Raw genomic sequence first — 20,054 nt, 5'->3', positions numbered from 1 at the left:
CTTTCAATGCACTGTCTTTACATAGATTAAATATTCTAAGTCACATTTTATAATGTGAAATTTTTATAATGAGAAAACCTGGGTAAGGAGTATTAATTCACTGGCTCAGGATTACACAGCTAATAAGTGTTGAAAGGGTGTGGGGCAGGTAGGCCCTAAGTCTTCCATCCCCTTAGGGAGAAAGGGGACAATAATTGTAGTAGAAATATTTCAAGTGTTAAAAAAATAAAAAGTCATTTGCATTTTATCATAGTATGCACTGTGAGCATTCAAGAATCACACTGATCTTCTTATTCTGTGTTTCTTAGATTGCTATATTTGAGTTTACTTTTCCAGAGCAGATGGTTATTAATTCATTCAACAAGCATTTATACGATGCCATTTAAGTCCATGTGTTTGTATTTGAATATAGAATGATGAACAATATCTGCATGATCCTTATACAGTTAAGAAAGAAGAAAGAACAAGAAGAAGACACAGGAAAAGAAAAAAGAAGGGGAAAAATGTCCATAGCTAGATTCTATCTGATATATGGGAAAGTGAGTTAGGAGGAACATGTGTGAAAGGGGCCCGAAAACCAATTTAGAATCAGAGTGATCTTCATTATGTTCATTTGATAAGCATACATCTCTTGGGTGGGACAATCAGCTTGTTTTACTTCTGACATCTTTCCCTACCCTGATGAAGTCAACTTTTCCTATTACCCACTACCTCTCACAGATATGACCTAAGAGGAAATAGAAAAAAAAAAAATAATAAAGTCTTTAATTTTCTCAAGAAGAAAACCAAAAGCTTTTATACTAGAAACAACTACTGCTGTTTTCATGATTTAAATTAATTTCTAATGACTTAGGCTTGAAGTTTAACCTGAAGAAGAAAATAACTGACAGAGTAATTGCTAAAAATATTTTGGATATGCTACACTAGAATTGATGTATGTAATGTATTAAGGGTGGAAAAAAAAAAAGCCAAGAGACAAAATTTTGCAGGAACCTAGACTATGTTGTATTGTATTATTATAAAAGACAAACAGAAGTTTTAACAATGGATGATCATAAAAAGATTTCTTGATGATCCAACATTTGATGATTTTAATTTATTAAATGTCTTATAATAACATTGATTTAGTAATGTTTATGTATTTGCTTAAATTCCTAGAACAGATAAGTTTGGTCTCTTAATTTTTACCAACTCTGCCTCTCAAGTGCCTTTTTCTCCCTAAAACTTTCCCAGATGGGAAATGATCCGGCCTTCCTCTGACCTTTTAGGACACACTTATTCTTATCACACATTTGGTCATTTGTCATCCGCCTCATATTTCTTCTCTTCCATATTAGATCATAAACTCTGTCTGGGTCGTAGTTTTTTCTCCTCCACATAACAGGTGCTCAAATAAGACTTGTTGGTTCATTTATTCTTTCAACAAATACTTATTGAGGACCTGCTATATGCCAGGCATGAAGAAACACAATGTGTTGAATATATTCTGACATTCTAAAAAAACTATTAAAGCCTAATTTACAGTTTAATATTACAGAAAATGACCCAATATTTCTAGTCAGCACTTATTAAATTCCTCTTTCCCTAAAAAATTTTTTTCATCTCTATTCTATTTATAAGTTCACTCAAATGTACTTCAGTTATGTTTCTTTGGCCTATAACATTTTTAAAAATTGTTTTTGAACTAGGTTTCTCAATAAGTAATTCTAACTATTCATTTTGTTGTTTGATGTCTAAATTCAGCTTTGCTTTTTAATATAAGCAAGGAGGGGCCAAAATAAGAAATAACGAAACAATTTTCTAATTATAAGGAATATAGTCAGGACTGGAGCAAGTATGATTTACATATGGAATTTTATGCAAAGATCACACAGCTTCCAGTCAAACTAATTTATTCTAATACCCTAAAATTTTGTTTGCTTATTTTAACTGAAGGACATGATCAATTTATAATTATTGAACTAATAGATTCGCACTGTAAAAATATTGAGAATTATAGAAAATGCTAAACAAATAGGTTAAAGAACCATCCAATTAGCTTATGGTAATATTAGCTGACAAGATGATATATTGACCAATATTATCATGGAGTAAAATGATACTATAGAAATTTCAATTAACAACTGTAAATAGAGAGCATATAATGTGTTGGCAAAAGAGATTTTAATAAAATGATGAAAAATCATAATAATTATGTTCTTCCAAATGTGTTTTTATTATTCTATTAAAAGAATTCTGTTACTGAAAGCTAACTCGGACTATCCATATGAAATTTTAGGAAACTCTGAATATAAATAAAAGAGGAATAACAAATCTACTATAAAAGTATGTACAGATTCCAGTTATGTTTGGAATCTAGGTTGTAGTACTGACAGTTTAGAAGGAGGTTTGGTTAAAAACAAAACAAACCAAACAAAAAAAAAACAACCAATCAAACAAACCCTAAAACAAAACAAACAACAAATTTAAAATAGAGAGTTTAACAAATCTATATGAAGCACAATTTGTATTTTACCCTCCTGGCTGTCTTTCAATCTCTATTATGTTCACACTGCACGCTCTGGGTATTGAATAAAAATATACACAGCCCATGCAATGAGCACATCCTAGAGCCAAATCCACTTGTGATATAAAACCCAAAACACAGTAGCATTTGGTCAAATTTTAAATGTGAAATAAATCTGAAATGATTCATTTTGAAAGTTGAAAGTTGGTCAAAAGACTACAGGATCTTAGAGACCCTGCCTAAGTCATCTCTAATCTGTAGCCAGACTTTCTCCCCACTTCCAAACCATATCAGACAGATGAATATTGATCCCGAATGAATTCCAAAGGTATTTGGGAATAACCTGGGAGAACCCTTATCAGAACCTATAAACTCTAATAAGAAATGTCTTTGTTTATTATATCCAAATTAAATTCTTCTCTCTGGAGACTAAACCAGAGGTCGTGCCATGGAAAAAAGATATTGGAAACAAGATTAAGAAAATGTGAATTGTGATTTATAATTATGTGACTTTGGACAAATGTGAATTGTGACTTATAATTATGTGACTTTGGAAAAGTCAGTTAAATTCTCTGTATTGAAGTTTCAATGCCTATAATATAGGGATAATAATAACAAATTTGCATATTTATTAGCAAAATGTTAAATGTATCACCATTATATCTTCCTCATAGGTCTTGTTTTCTAAGCCTTTGATCATCTTTGTATCTGTTCTTTGAAATCTTTCCAAGAGTTCCTATATCATTATTCAATTCCACCACCCTGAACTAGACCTAAGACTTAACTGGTTAACTGGCTGAGGTCTGTTTTTACTTACTATTCATATTTCAAAAAAAATTATGCAAACTGGTTGCTTGGGATAGAGCTGTGAACAAGACAGACAAGGCCCTGGCTACCATGGAGTTTAGAATATAGGGGCAGGGCAAAGATAGTAGGGAATTGAGTAAGATAATTGTAGTAGTAATTCTGTAAAAAATAAAACGGATCAGCATGAGAGATTGGGGTGAGTAGCTTAGATCAGGTGATTGGGGTTGAACTGTTTAAGGCAGTGACATATAACCTCAGACTTGAAAGAGGAGGATTAAACATTTGAGCTCTGGGAGAAGGGTATCCCGAGAGAATGTCAAGTGCAAATGGCTTAAGGTGGGTGTGATTCACTGTGGCTGGGAAATAGGGAATGATTGGTATAACAGCAGACTAGAGAGAAAACCCTGCGACCCAATCATTAAAGTGTTGTAGGTCATGGGAAGGAGTTGAGATAAGGACTTCTTGGACAGTTTTAAGCATGGAATGATGTGTCACAATGAACTAAAAAACCAACCTTCATGGTGCACCCAATGATTTCTCAATCCTTTCAATACATTTAAATTAGTACCACCTGGGGTCTCTTCCACCTTGTAAAGAATCTGCAAATTGGACTTTAGGATTTTCCTTTTCATCCCTGTTTAGTAAATATTCTTTAGTTGTTTATCTGGCACCTTGCAATAGATTAATGACTGACATTAAATTTAGTGAACATAGAGATCCATTTTGCCCTCAGTTTCCAGATCTGCCAAAATAGACTGACATGTCAGGCCTGTGCTACTTCCATTTCATAGGAAGTCATGCAAAATTACAGAGCCACTCTGTATGTGGATAAAACTGAATTTCCTACTTCTCACCTTTCAATGAGGAAATAAGTGAATGGTGATATTGCATGGATATTCTTTAAAACACAAGAAAGCAAGGACTAAGGACGACTTTTACTTTTCTTGGGTCCCTACAGCAATGGTGAAAAGCTTTGCTGATGCGCTCTCTCCTCCCCTCCCCGCACTTAGCTCCCTCTCCCAACTACAAAAAACAAAGCATTCTTTCAGAGAACAATGTAATTAACAGTAGGATAAATACTGAATATGTTTCTCAGTACTAGAGGAAATACTGCTGTATCTTATGGTGTCAGGAATTATCAATATAAATTAATCTTTTTAAAAAATATATTTTATTTATTTATTTGACAGACAGAGATCACAAGTAGGCAGAGAGGCAGGCAGAGAGAGTGGAGGAAGCAGGCTCCCTGTTGAGCAGCGAGCCCGATGCATGCGGCCCAATGTGGGCCTCAATCCCAGGTCCCGGAGATCATGACCTGAGCCGAAAGCAGTGGCTTTAACCTACTGAGCCACCCAGGCACCCCAATATAAATTAATCTTTAAGGAAAAACCCACAAGAATAAAAACTACTGTTTAAATTGTTGGCCAGTAGACAAAGATGACAAAAAGTGCTCCCAGTTGTTAATATTTTTTTGAACGGCATTTAAACAGTATTGAAAAAACCTAAATTTGATAAAATCTCCTAGTTGCTTAAAAGTGTATTAGGCCCTATGGATGGTTAGAGAACAGACAACAAGATCTAAATGGAGTCACTTGAGCTAAGCCCATGTCACCAAACTGAGACATAATACCTAACCCCATTGCAGTTTCAAGCTTCTCTCAGGAATGTAACCTTTAACCAGTCAATCTAGAATTGGGGAACACTAGTTAGTTAATTTCCCATAGACCCCTTCCATCCCCAAAGGAAGGTGACCCTGCCTAAAACAATCCACTCTGTTAGAAACTTCCTTTCCTGCCCATCTCTGCCTATAAAAGACGTTCATTTTGTACAGCTCCTCTGAGTTCCTTTCTATTTGCTAGACAGGATGCTGTCTGATTGTTGAATTGTTGAATAAAAGCAATTAGATCTTCAAATTTACTCAGTTTTGTTTTTAACACTTCCTTAATGATTTGAAGATGAACTGCAGTTACTCTGAAAACATGAATAACAAAACATGAATAATTAAATTTTCTTAATTATTTTTTAACAAGTGTAAAACTCCTTAGAACTTTAGATTGTAGAAAAGAGGCAATCTCTCACTTTATGAGGTGCATAATATTCCCAAACCTGACTTTCTCTTTTTCTGTTTTCTACCTCACCCACAATAACTCATCATCCCTTCTAGAGTTGCTATATTTTTAATAACTCCTCTATGTTTGTTTTGGTAACTCTATCTAGTGACCTGATTATAGGTCCTTGAGAAATGGTTCATATTCTGATCCTCTTCATGAAAATGTTTTCTTTGCCGTTAAATTTTATTTATTGCCCTGAACTGCATAAATCACCGTAACCTTTTCCATTTTTATAATCCTGTCTTTTCTATTCTTATACTACACCTAGTGTATGCACATGCTTTCAACTGTGTTGCTCTTGGTTGTCGGATTTTATTTAGTTCTTTAAATTCCCCTAGAACTCTCTCTTTAGTTCTCCCTTCGACTCTGCCCTTTATGCTCAGTTTCCTGTTGAGGCAACTTGTTTCCCTACCTGAGCATTAATGTATCTTTTTTTCTTTCGCATTTTCCATTCCTCTCACTACCAGATACTTATGCTTCTTTTCCTTCATTATTTCCTAAGCTTCCTCATATTTCCTTCCTTCTCTTTTGTAACTTTTAAGTGGCTTTGCAGTATTCAGTAGAACAGGCACTATTGTCAACAAAACAACAGAGGAAGCACTCCTTTTTTTTTTTTTTCACACTTTCTTTGTGGGCTATTTTCATGTGCCTTTCCTTTCCAGTTACCCATAGTCCCTTCCTGAAAGTTGCTATATTCTGGTTTTCTCCTCCGGAAATGTTTTCCACAGAGAATCCACTTTGGGGATTCTCTGTGCCACCATTTTCTGCTGATCTATCTCCGTATTGTATGTCTAGCCCATATGCTGAGGCTCTCAGCCACTTACATCACTTTGGACTAAGTGCAGTTAAGAAACTCAGCATTGAGAACTAAGACCTTGTTTAGCATGTTCTCATTTCTCATTTATTTCCACAGTAGGTTGCCACCAATTTTTAATATTTTCAATTCTGAGAAAATAATTACCTCAAAGCTTCTAGCAGTATTTATTTTATTAGCAGAAGCATATAACTCTTATTAACAGAGGCTCAAGTACCAAAACCTTCAGATCCCATAAAAAGGCATTATGCCAAGTTAATACCATTAAATAGGAGTGACATATCTAATCTGCAAGAATAAAATGCTAATCTGATTAAATGTGAGGGGAACTATGCCATAGTTCTAGTAATCCTCCTAACCTGAATCTAGGAGGCTAATGAGGCTCTTTACCATGCACTTAAAATATGACTTACTTGGGAAAAGTTTGTTAAACACAACTTCTTAGAAATGTATCTATTGTGGATAATAAGGACACTCAGACTCATCTTCACTAGTTACACTGAGATTTGAATAATCCTCCATTCACTTAGGCAGGCACACAAGCTCCCACACTGGTCTACCAACTCCAATTGGAGTTTGAAATATATAGCAAAGGGAATAAACCTCCAAAACCACTGGCCCAGAAGCTTAAATCTAAAGTCTGTTTTCTTTATACCTTATAGAGCAATTACTTCTCTGTTTGTGCTTTGAGGAATTGTTTTTTCTGCAAGACTAAAAACTAACAGGAACTTTTTTGGTTTTATTTCAGAGCAAATTGCCTGAAATTAAGCCAGCCCGGGAACATATAATTAATAACTATCAGCCGAAGTAAGTAGCTCTGTATTCTAATTAACTTGTACTTTCATAATTTCTTAGCAAAGTTATTTCACACTGAGAACATTATGCTGTTAAACCTGATTAATTTTGGTTTTGCAGAGAGGACAGAAACTCAAAGCTCAAAGGCTCTCTCCCATCTTGTATTTACCTTGTACTATCTGGGTTAAATCATCCAACTTTTCTGTGGTTCACATTTTCATTTAAAAAAACCGTATATGAAGGCTAACAAAGCATTTCGGCAGTGTGAAGTGTGCATAAAAACACCAGCTTGTACATTAAAGACAAAACAGACACTACAAAATAATCAATATTGCTCCATCTATTTCCAAGACATAGATCAGTAACCTAGCTTCTAGGACTCTTGTGAACACCGAAACATTTTTTAGATGCTCTGTAAACTGCAAAGTTTCATTTATCCAGAAACCTCACTTACAGAAAATTGTGAACCAGAAAGTAAGCAAAAGTAATGTTATCACAAACTTCACATCCACCTCATTAATCATAACATTGTTTCTCCTTTAAAAAAAAAAATCATGTCTTCTAGTTTCTATTTTCTTAGAAAATAGGTTGTTTTGCAAAATTCATTGTTGATTTTTTTTTCTGATTTATTCATCTATTGAGTAAAATGCAAAAGTTGGGAGTCAATGATCAAATCATTGTGGGCTAAAATTGTTAACAAAAAAAAAACAAATGTGTGTGTCAGTAGTAAACTGAAAATTCATGAGCAGTCTAAGAAAATGAATTTGCAATTATACCTCAACTAAAAAAGTGGAAATAATATTAACAGAAAGCACTTAAGTATCTATATGAACACCACTATAAAAATCTATTGATAATCTAAAGGGAGATACAAATGTGTATGTACATATGTGTGTACACACACATATATGTTATTATTATATATTTATATATATCTGTGTGTGTATATATATAAATAAAATTTTGTTATTAGATAATATAGCAGACATCGGTTGTTTTTGCCTTTCCAGTATTTTCTCCTACCTTTTTGTTACCAGTGTCTTTTTTCTTTTGGGGAACTCTTCTTTTTTATTTTTATTTTCATTTTTTTAAGTAAGCTGTATGCCCAATGTGGGGCTCAGACTCAAAAGCCCAAGATCAAGAGTCTCATGCTCTACCTATTAAGCCAGCCAGGAACCCCCTTGGGGAAATCTTTCCTCACCCTCTATGGTTCTACTGTAGCTCCCTTCCAACCAGAGGGGGTGTCCTCTATTGGTACCTTAACCTCTTGGTCACACTAATAATCCTATTAGGCAATTATAATCCTTCACAATTTTTCTAAGGTGGAAATTAAGGGAAAACATTCACAATTCCTCTGGATGATCATCTGTAAGGAAGGCTCTCTAGAGATAATAGCCACATACCTTGACAAGTGGGGCAGCCTAAGAGAATGAAGGTAGCACAGGAACAAAAGCTGAAATAAGAAATGTAGAAACGGGGAAAGGACTGTTTCTGACACTTAAATCCCAGGATGCCCACAACGCCCAAGGCCTGTACAAAACCCTGCTACGAAAATAAATAAAGGAAATAAAGGAAATCTCATTTAAAATGGAGTCAGAAGGCCCTAAAGGGGAACTTTTAGGCATGTGCCACTTGTTGAAGCCTGCCTAACCAGCAAAAGGAAGGAAAGAGAATTATCTTCACGAGGGAAGATATTTTCACATAGGAATTTCATCTCCTGCTTTAAGAAAAAGAAGGAAGATCCCTCCCTGCCCCAGCAACAATGCACTATCCACTGCTTGCTCCGAATGAGAAACTGATACAACCTCAAACTCTGATTCTTCTCCAATTCACTTTTGTTTAAAACAGCCCTCCCCAGAAACGGGAACCCTCTTCCCGTGTTGGTGGGAATGCAAATTGGTGTAGCCACTCTGGAAAACAGTAGAGAGGTTCCTCAAGAAGTTAAAAATAGAACTACCGTCTGACCCAGCAATTGTACTACTAGGTATCTACCCATAGGATACAAAAACAGTGATTCAAAGGGGCACGTGCACCCCAATGTTTATAGCAGGAATGTCCACAATAGCCAAACTATGGAAAGATCCCAGATGCCCGTAGGCAGATGAATGGATAAAGAAGTGATAGATAGATAGATAGATAGATGTATACATACACATAGAGGAAGGGAAAGAAAAATAAAATAAGATGAAAACAGAGAAGGAGGCAAACCATAGGGGAGTCTTAACTATAGAGAACAAACTGAGGGCTGCTGGAGGGGGTATGTGTGGAGGGAGGGGGTGATTAGGTGATGGGCAGTAAGGAGGGCACTTGACAAAAAGGGCACTGGATGTTATATCGCAACTGATGAATCACTAAATTCTATCCTAAAACTAATGATACACTATATGTTAACTAAACTGAATTTAAATAATAATTAAAAAATAAAAATAAAAGAGTCCTCCCCAACTTCCTCCAAAAACCTCAAAAAAGCTGACCTTCCTTTTGTCTCTGCACTTGCTTATGGGTTGCTATTGTTTGCCTGTCCTGAATTGCAGTTCCTCTGCTATTCCCAAATAAACTTATTTTGCTGGTTAAATAACTGGCTATTTTATTTTTAAGATTGACATATTTGCCATATTTGTTAATGGTTGCAATTTTTAAAAATTTCATAAAACTAATATGGCCCAATACCCTACAATACCATACACTTTTCTAGAGAAAGTTGGAACCCAAAAAATGTTATCCTTTTGATACAGTAATCCTACACACAACACAAAAACCAATTAAAAACATAAGTAAATCCATAGAACATAAACAAAAGTATACATAAAAGATATGTCCCATTTATTATTCTAAATGGCATCTACCCATGTTATGCATAAAATACTAACTTGTATATTCCCACAAGAGTTTCAAAATAAGACATTTGTTCAGATTTTTAAAAAGTTTTGATATAGATATCACATAGTATTAATAAAAAAAAAAAAAACTCAGCCATAACATAGCAAGTCCCTCTTCACTGCTTTAATTGCATCTTTTTTCATGTAAGGTACAGTAATGAGAACTAAACTATGAAAATGCAGACTTGATGTTTGCAAGGATGTATAGAAATTAACACAGTTTATTTTATCACCGCTTGAATGAGGACCACATCCTGATGGAATGGCATAATATCCTTTCTCAGTGATCTTTTCTCATTATCATCTGCTGGGAAATATAGCAGTGATCTTTTCTGATTATCATCTGCTGGGAAATATAGTCATACTTCCCTGCTCTCAAGAGCAATTTGAACTTTATTGAGGAAAACAAAAAGTAAAATGTTGAAAGTAATTATGGAAGGAAAATTAACTTTTCCCTTGTTGATCTTACATAGATGACCACTTGCATCTAGCCTAGTTTGGAATGAAAAGGATTCTTTTTTTATTTCAAAAGATAATCAATCAGGAAAAAAAAATCCTTTACTATAAGAGCTAGTCAGGAAACCACTTCCAGCATTTCACAGAATTAGTCCTTCACCTTTAAATGAGAATATAATCGTCAAGGTCTCTGCACTAGAGGGGACTCCAACAGAGTTCTTAAATACAAGGAATCAGCAAAAGCAGAAAATAGTTTTTATGTTAAGAGAAAATAACTGAGTCCATTTGTAAATTTTATATGTCAATGTAGTCAGGTAGCATCTGCTTAAGTGGAAAATCTACTACCAATGAACACTTAATCTTTTGAGTTTAAGGATCAAGAAGAAACGAAAAGCAAAAACAAAACAAAAGATGATATAACTCAAAGGGGTAAGGTTGAAGAATCTCTTTTGCAAAGGGGTGAGGAGATCACAATCCCTGGACTGTAAAGCCCTTGAATGCACAGAATATTCATCTGTCTTTAATGTATTTAGCATGAAGACTGGTATCCATTAAGTCTCCAATGGCTGTTTGTGTGATAGCATTGAATATCAAATTCAAAATGGCATTGAATATCAAATTCAAAATGAGTTTCAATAATTTTTAAAATGTGTGAAATATGTTATCAAAACTGTAGCAGTTATGCATTTGCTCTCAAGTTTTGTTGTGACCTGGCACAACATGGAAACACTACAATGCTCACCTCCTGTGCAGAATGAGAATAGAGCATATGGACTATCCTAAAATCAAAATGGGGATGAAATTCAACCTGTGGTCTTGCAAATCATTGGATGTGCTTAACAAAGTTTCTAATGTTCCTCTTTCTAATGGCCTATCTGGGTACTTCACTCTAGCTAGAGGTCCATGTCATGTAGGAAAGTTCCCTTGATTATTCCTACTCAATAATCATTCCTAATAATAGGAATGCGTTGCACCTTTTTAATCAAAGCAGGTGTAAACTACAGATAAGCAGAAATGTAGAGAGCAAAGACATCCAATCCTACTTTCCATGGTTCAGGGATGCAAGACCAACAGTCCATTGAAGATAATACCAGTTCCCTTACTAGCTTGCTGAGATGATTTTCATTAAGAATAGATTATATGTGGAAAATGCCTTACACATATTAGGTATTACATAAATAATTATTGACTAAAGAAATGAAAGATAAATTTATATTTTAATTATAATTATATTTACTTTATAATTACTATTATTTTACTCTTATGGTTTGCCACCATCACTTCACATCAGTTTCGAGAGTCATAGAGTTCTATAAGACAATCTTTCCCCTGGCTTAAGCTTAACCTATAATACCCTTCAAATTCAAGGACAGGAAGATCATAAAATATGCTGATCACATATGAATCTTTTTACATCTACTTATAACTGTAGAAGTAGTACTATACAAGGTTCAATACAAAATTAAAATACTCTCAGTTATTATCACTATTTTCATGTGTTGCATGTACATTTATCATTGCAATATTATACTCTGTGAACAAGTGGCTTAAACGTATTATGTAGAAGAAGAGATTACATGAGAAAAGTCTCTTGCATTTCAAAATCTTTAAATTTGTAAACATTGATGCTTTGTTCTCCCTTGCAGAGTTTCAGTGTAACAGGTTCACTGTCCTGAGGAAGTCCTCAATGCATTGATTACAACCAGCTTGTCAATCTTCTATCCCAGCGAAATTAATCATGGTGACAGTTGCCACTATGGCCTCCTCCCTGTATTTTCCAAGCATGGAGGAGGACAAGTGAGCACCTGCCTCCTAGATTTTAGATTGAAAATATCACTAGAACAAACCAAGATTCTTTACCCTGTAACAGAATATAACCTTCTGAAAAAGGCTGGGAGCCCCCTAATGAACATGTCCATATTCTGATCGTGGTTTTCCTTTAAAAATCAAATCCCTCAAAGAATTTGTAAATGGACTTTACCATTTATAATCTAATCATCAGTAAATGGCATTTAAGACGTTTATTTCACATTGTTTTATCACATTAACAGAATTCATCAAAAATGTGATCAAAATATTTATAGAACTACTTTTGTAACAAGAGAAGTCATTTATGGTTCTTTTCATAATAAAAGTAATGCACCAAATAAATATCCACTTTTGAAGCTGCTCAAGTAAAAGAAAAACCAGAAGTATTAAAGACTGGTAAAGGTATTCACTTACCATCCCTTAGAATATTACTAAAACACCTGACATATTTCATAATGTAATAAGATAGTATTACATAATGGTCACAAACATATTATAAAATGACCACTTTTAAAGTAGGAGGATTTCATTTACAACATATTTGATATGTATGTTTACTAACCAAAAGGCCCTGAGAATATAACATCTCATGCTTCCAAATTGCAAAAACAGACAGCAACACATGCTGCTAAATCCCTATTTTAAAGTATTAATATTTTAAAGTCTTAAAAGTGACAGACTTTGACCTATATTATGAATTTCTATACTGAGTTGAACTCTCAGGCTGCTCTGTTGTCCCCTGTCAACTTGTTTTCAATAAATGATTCAGGGAATGAGTGGGTTCACATTAGCTCACCTGAGAAAGCATTCCTTGTTTCTGAAATCCTATGAATAGGTTTGTTTAGGAAAATCAGTGAAACAGTCCATTTAATCACTCATTTCTTTCTACATTAAAAGACAAGGTAATCTATAACTTTGTTACAGAGCCCAATAAGTTGTTCTGAAACACCATAGGATCATAGGATCTTACTATTTTTTCTGTGCTGGAAAATTCCCATATCTCATCAGGAAGAAAGGGAATACCCACCATACCACTGGCTTTAGTTCAGCCTCCTTTTTGTTCTTACATACACTATCCCTTAGCCAGTCCTGGCTTCGTTCAATTGTGAAAAATCAAGTCTCTCCTCTGCCTTTTTAAAAACAAGTTTGCTTTGCTCTAAGTCTGGCTTTTTGTGTTTCCTAGGGCTGGTTACCCCCCAACCCCGGATATCAATGTGAGCTAGCATTTTCATTTTCCTTCTCCTGTCTTATGCTTGTAAGACATCTTGTAAGGTGTCGTCAATCTCTAGAAGTTTTGGGATAAGGCCTAAAATTTGGATCATGCTCTTATTTTGCCAGAACAATGATTAAACACACACACACACATACACACACACCACAAAAAAATGAGGTAGCAGTTTGAATTGTGTTTGCTTCTAAATCCTGAGATAATTTAACCCATTTTCCAAAGAAATAATCTACTTTCAAATTTAGCCTTATTTTAAACATACACTTAGGGATACCTGCAAGTTAATATTTCAGCACATTATTGATTGATTTCATATCATTTCATATGATTTTCATGTTACCTTGTCCTATCCCCCCTTTTAGTCAGAAGCTTTGATGGTTTAAGTGCTTTATCAATTGAGGGGGTAGAAGAGTCTAATATGGCTGACAGAATAAAACAGATTGATTTGAAATTCACATGCAGTATATTTGAAAAGATAGATTCTCAATGATTTACTTGCAACTCTATTTTCAGCTCTTTTCAGTTAGTACTCAGCTGTTCATATCTCCAATTTAATGCTTTATACAGTTGCCTCAATACATTTACAGATTTAAATGTACAGCAGTATGTAATTCTGAAAAAAATATACTCTATAAGTTTAAAAATTTTAATGGGACTATGTGGAAAGTTAGTAGAATTATCTTAGCACATGGAATTCACTTTTTTCCTTATTAATGAAAGGTACTAAGAATGCTTTTCTGGAAAGGACCTCTGTTTGCCTTCTCATGCCTAATCACATGAAAAGTAAGGGCAAACCCCTTGTGGCAACATTGACAATCACTTTGATTGTAAAAGTGTAATATGGGGACGATAAGTACCCTTTGTTCTAAATTTCAACAATTTGGTTTCCTTGCATCATTCACTTTCAAGAAAATCTACTGTAGCTCAATTTTTTCCATCACTCCTACTTTTCATTCAACACTTCTTTACAAAATTCTGCCTTTTCTCCATAGCGGTCAACCGCTATGACCATGACCACCACTGTTAATACTGAAAGCAAACATCAGTCAGGTGGACTTGCAGTTGGATTTAAATAAATCTTGGCACTTCTACCAAAAAAAAAAAAAACAAAAAAAACAAACAACTAGGTGTTCATTTAAACATGACTTAAATTTGATCTGTGTTTTGTATCTACTGTATTAAGAAGGCCCAGACTTCTTTATTGATAAACATAATTACTTTTAAGCATACTATAATTCTAAAGTACAATATAAATATTAGACCAGCAAAATCAGTTTTCTTTTGCCCCTCAGATTCCTTTCAGATTCAATCTATCTCCAACTTCTCCAGTTAATGGAGTGTAGTGTCTGTGTGCATTATCAAATGTGATGTATAATCCATTCTGATGGTTTAGGGCTACTTTCCCCACTCCCCGCAATAGGAAAACGGGCCAAGAGATGTGGGCCTGCAGCCTTGAACCAGCTGGATTCACAAGATAACTCAGTTTCTTTGAGTTGGTAGAGTTCTTTGTTCAGTTACTACAACTTCAGTCCAGAAAAAGCATGATCTCTCCTGTTAGGTGATTCACATGGGGGAACAAGAGCAAGCTTCCTGAGATCAGAATGATAGAGAGATAGGAAAACAGACCTCAGTTGTGGAAAGTGAGGGAGACCAAGGCTCAGTAGCCCTGTTTCCCAGCTGAATGGGGTGTAGCTTCCCTTACCTGAAGCATAAATGGTGTTTTTCATGCTCAGAAAATATGCCCTGGCAGCTTCTTCTCCCAGGTGGGCCTCCTCTTACATTCTGGGGTTATGTCATTATCACAGAATGCAAACATGGTTCTAAGCCAATGAGGAAATAAAGGACACTTGCTAGGAAAAATTTCCAGGCAATTTAACATAACAAATATTTGCTGGGTGGGGTTGACTTAACCTGCAGGCAATGTGTTTGTTTTTTTTATTTAAGATTTTATTTATTTATTTGACAGACAGAGATCACAACGAGGCAGAGAGGCAGGCAGAGAAGGAGGAGGAAGAGAAGCAGGTTATCTGCTGAGCAGAGAGCCCATGTGGGGCTCCATTCCAGGACCCCGGGACCATGACCCAAGCCGAAGGCTGAGGCTTTAACTCACTGAGCCACCCAGGTGCCCAGCAATGTGGTTTTTTGACAAAGAAGTGAAAGATCCATAACCAACTAGAACTAAGTCGCTGGGAAAATGGGTGATGGAAGTGCTTGCCACAGAATTTAAAGCAGGGAGGGAATTTTAGAGATCATTTGCATAGTCCTTAGTGGAGTGCCTTGCCCAGAGCAGTCTCACAGTAAATAAAACTGCTAAATGAATCCAGTTTACTCCCTCTTTTAACAGATGAAGGAACTAAAGCCAAAGGGAGGAAATAATTTCCTCAACAACATAAAGTTGGTCAGTGGCAGACCCAGTGTGAGAAACCAGAATTTCTAAATCCTTACTGATTATTTTTTCTATTATACCCTTTGTATTCATTCAGTCATTTCCACTGTTGACTGAGCTTTTATTTTCACCATCCCTAGACCTTTGTCCACGTGACCTCAAGTCTGCAAGGACCTAGAGTAGAACAACTCCTTAAATCAGACTTAACTACTCTAGTCCACATCCATGTATCGCTTCTCTGAATTCCCATGGTGCATCCTGCTTATATCACAGATTTAGAATTTAAGTTCAAAGATGTATGGGTTATTTTACAATGGTTTCATATGTATCTCTTGGGTTATTAATAAGCTTGCATGCTCCTCTGAATAAGGGACGTTTACTTATAGCTCTTTTATGTGTTAGCATGTAACTTCTTCGGTTTATATGGGTGCATGACAGTAAGAATAAGTATCCAACTTAATATCCCAACTAGGACACTTCTGAGACTCAAAGAAAGTATTATTGACATTTATTCAGTAAGTGTAAACTGTGACTCCCCTGAGCAGACGGGAATGTATGGTCACCCTAACAAAAGTTGACTGGATCAACGTGTGTTCAATTAATTAGTCATCGCATTGGTGATTGCACAGATGTCCAACCACGGGATACTGCCTACAATTTACCCAATAGCATGGACTGAAATTATTTCCAAAATAGTAATCATGAAAAACATGTGACATGTTGTAGAATTCTATTTACTGAATACATGTATGTATGTGTCATTTATTTAAAAGTTATTAAGAATATTTCCATAAAATATTTGTTGCCTTCATTTTTAAGTTGTAAGGCTAAAGTTGAATGCAAAACTTTTCTGGGGGCGGGTCTCGCTTTAATCATTCCAATATTGAAAATGTGACTGAGAGTGAAAATAAAATGGCATTGTTTCTGATTCTTTCCTGGAGGTAAAATATGAAATCCAATGACTTTCTAGGTGGGGTAAGATAGATGGAGTGTTATAAGGAGCTATGGACAAAAAGACCCAAATTGGAAGTTTAAAATTAGGTTTAAATTTAAATACCCCATTCAGAAAGCAGCAAGACATATAATTTTTAATTTCCTTTCATATAGATTATGGAGCCATTAGTAAAGAAAACAAGGAAAATCCATGATAAACTCCTATACAACTAATGACTAACATCTTCTAGCATTTACACACCATCATATTCTATATTAACTTATTGAAATAAAGCTTCACACTGATTTGTCAAGAAATAATCAAACAAGTTTTTGATACGATTTTCACCATACACACACACACACGCGCGCACACACACACACGTACATACATTTTGCTCAGATATCTAACAAAGGCCAAACATCCTGGACAAAACAGCCCATAGTTTCAATTTGTTAATATTGCTAAATTAGAGGTTTAATGATAAGAATTTCCTGCGGCAGAATGAATTTTAAGCACTAGAACAATGGCAGTTACACCATCTGCTCCAGACAGAAATCTGCTGTCTTGACAGTAACAAAGGACAAATAGGCAACAGAGATACACCAAGCTGGCAAGAGGCTAAATGCAATAAGGGAAGAAGTATTTCTTAGATAAATTGCTTTTTTCGCTGAATACTACATTCTGTGCTAAACAACCCTTCATTCAGCTATAAGCAGATGTTTATCAAAGAGAATTCATAGTCTTTATCACTAAAACTGTTTTATATTTATAAGAGAATTTAAACAGTCATACTTTTCCATCTTCAAAGTTCTAAATGAAATTAAAGCACACACACAGAAAAAAGACAAGCAAAAATAATTACATGGGAAAACAAAATAGCAATGTTGCCCTTAGGAAAAATGCTGAGAACAGACATTGTGTTGACAGATTCTCATCTACCCACATGGGCCTCTAAGACAAGCCCCTAGACTATATTATTTTAAGAAATTAAGTTTTAAAAATCTATTTAAAAGGCTGTCTTCCCACATCTTGTTATCAGTATGATATGTGTGTTTATGTCTGGAGAGGGGTAGGGGAATGTTTAACTGGCACTTACTCTGCATTAAAATAATAAGGGAAAAATAATAAAACTCTGTATTATTATAATGCATTTGTTCATGAGGGTAGTAGGTCTTCTGAACACTCTTTTGCCTTATTTCTAAGGAAGAAAGTATTTATTTTCATTTAAAAAAGAGACCAATGTCTGGAACTTCAAGACAAGAAAGTTTACCTAAGGTACATGGTCCATCTTCTACTTTCATTTCCAATCACCCACATACTTGATGTTCGCTTTTCTTTTATCCCTGGTTCAATAGTGTCAATAAAGAGGATAGTTGAAGCAGTAATAAATAAAAAATATATACTGCATAAAAAGTCTTTCTAATGTATCCTTGCCAATCATCAGGAAAAAATGTATCATTTTTTTGAAAACTTGGATGCAAATGCCAGTCAACAAGACTTTATTTATTTAGTTTAATGTGTATTTTTCACTGATATATTTCATCCCAATTGTATGAAAATAGTTATATAATGAGCTGCAAGGTATGTACATTTTTTTTTACAGTGTTGGGCCTAATTATTAGAACATAGCTATAAGCCCAATGTCCTTTCTGGTAGAGAGCCCTAAAGACATTTCCTAGGAAGGCAAGTTTACCCTCTATAAAGTCAACATAAAAAAATGTGAGGTCTTCCTCCAAAATAATTATTATCACTTAAATAATTTATCATGAATTTATTTCTTACAAACTAATCTTTTCTGGATTTTATTTTATTTTTGTGTTATTTTTTTAAATAGGCTCCATGTTCAATATGGGGCTTGAACCCACAACTCTGAGATCAAGAGTTGCATGTTCTACTGCCTAAGCCAGCTGAGGAGCCCTTCTTTTCTGGATTTTAAATGAGTTTTCAGTCTCTCTCTCTCTCTCTCTCTCTATATATATATATATATTTTTTTTTTTTTACCACATAAAACAGTGCCAAATTTTATATGGTTCTAAAGCTATGGTATTCAATTTTCTAGAACTTTCTTTGAGTTCTGGTAATAAGAATTAATGACTGATTTCACAGGTAACTTACATGAGTTTATCCATCAGTAATTATTGAACTACTTTTTGTAGGGCACTGGGCTAGGTGCTTCTGTAAGTACTAAGACATATGAGAAGAGAGTCTTTGCTTTTAAAGAATTTACAACTTAGCTATTAAGATAACATTAAGGAATAAAAAAAAAAAAAAAGGGAAATGCGTCATTACCACACTGTGGTAGAGGGAGAATTTGTGAGAACTTGAGTATTTAAAGGTATTAATGAAGAAAAGAAGGGACCAGGAACGGATCTTGAATATAGACCTAATTACAAGAAATAATGGAAAAGGAATTCTATCCACACGAGTTTAAACAGACTGTTATATACAGGGAATGAAGAGGCTGGGAAGGCTAGTTTGTCAGGAAGCTAGTAGAAATGAGGAGAACTAAAATACACTGGAGCCAATATCTGCGAGATAATTATAATCTCACTTTAATCACATCAAAGGGAAAAAATAACTTATCTCTCCTCTCCTACTAAATACTTAAAGAGCAATTTGCCAGGGTATTAAAATGAATTTATCTTGTAATATAATCACCATGGCAATCTTAGATCATTCCAGTAGTTTCAACCTTATTTTAAGGACTAGGAAACTGAGTCCAAGAGGGGTTAATGTAAATTGCTAAGAGTTACCCAGCTAATAATAATGGTGATGATAATGTAATAACAATAACATTTTTTTACTTCCTACTATTAACTTAATATGGACATAGCTTTGTTTAGTAGTAGCAAGTACTGAGCTGCTAGATTTGTCTCTCCACCCCCTCACGTTTCTTGGCAGGGTCGCAGGACCCAGTAAATATGTACCCCCCAGCATGCAGGAGTAGCCCACAGCATGACTCTCCCAGCTTTGTGGAGGGATTTGCTTTTGCACTGCTCGATGCCCAATTGGTCAAGGAGAAGCCCAATGGGTCACTTGCCAGTGCTGTAGACAGTAGAGCCAGGGTTGGAAGCCTGTGCTCTGTTCAGAGGAATCGGCTTAGAAGAGGGGGTGGATATGAGACCTAAGTCATCTCAGAATCCATTCTTCATTCCCTCAGTATGGCCACTACATACATGGGTTAGCTTTAAGGGAAGAAAATGTGAGTTTAGAATCAGGCAGATCTGGGTTCAGAATCCCAGCTCTGTCACTCACAAGCTGTGAAACCTTAGAACTTCACTTAAGCCCTCTTGGCCTGTGTTTCCTTCTTTGTTAAACGGTATCAA

The 20,054-nt window shown here is 35.1% G+C and overlaps 1 non-coding gene across 1 annotated transcript; it reads right to left on the bottom strand.

Moving 5' to 3' along the window:
• Nucleotides 1-19,647: 19,647 nt before the first annotated feature.
• On the bottom strand, nt 19,648-19,776 carry LOC131822407 (small nucleolar RNA SNORA35). Its single transcript, XR_009350265.1, has one exon. It is a non-coding gene; the product is annotated as a small nucleolar RNA SNORA35 (small nucleolar RNA).
• Between the last annotated feature and the right edge of the window lie 278 nt (nt 19,777-20,054).

This window comes from Mustela lutreola, chromosome X, assembly GCF_030435805.1.
Source record: "Mustela lutreola isolate mMusLut2 chromosome X, mMusLut2.pri, whole genome shotgun sequence".
Lineage (NCBI taxonomy): Eukaryota > Metazoa > Chordata > Mammalia > Carnivora > Mustelidae > Mustela > Mustela lutreola.
Note: the sequence above shows the minus strand (reverse complement) of the source record. Positions and strands in the feature narration are given on the sequence as shown.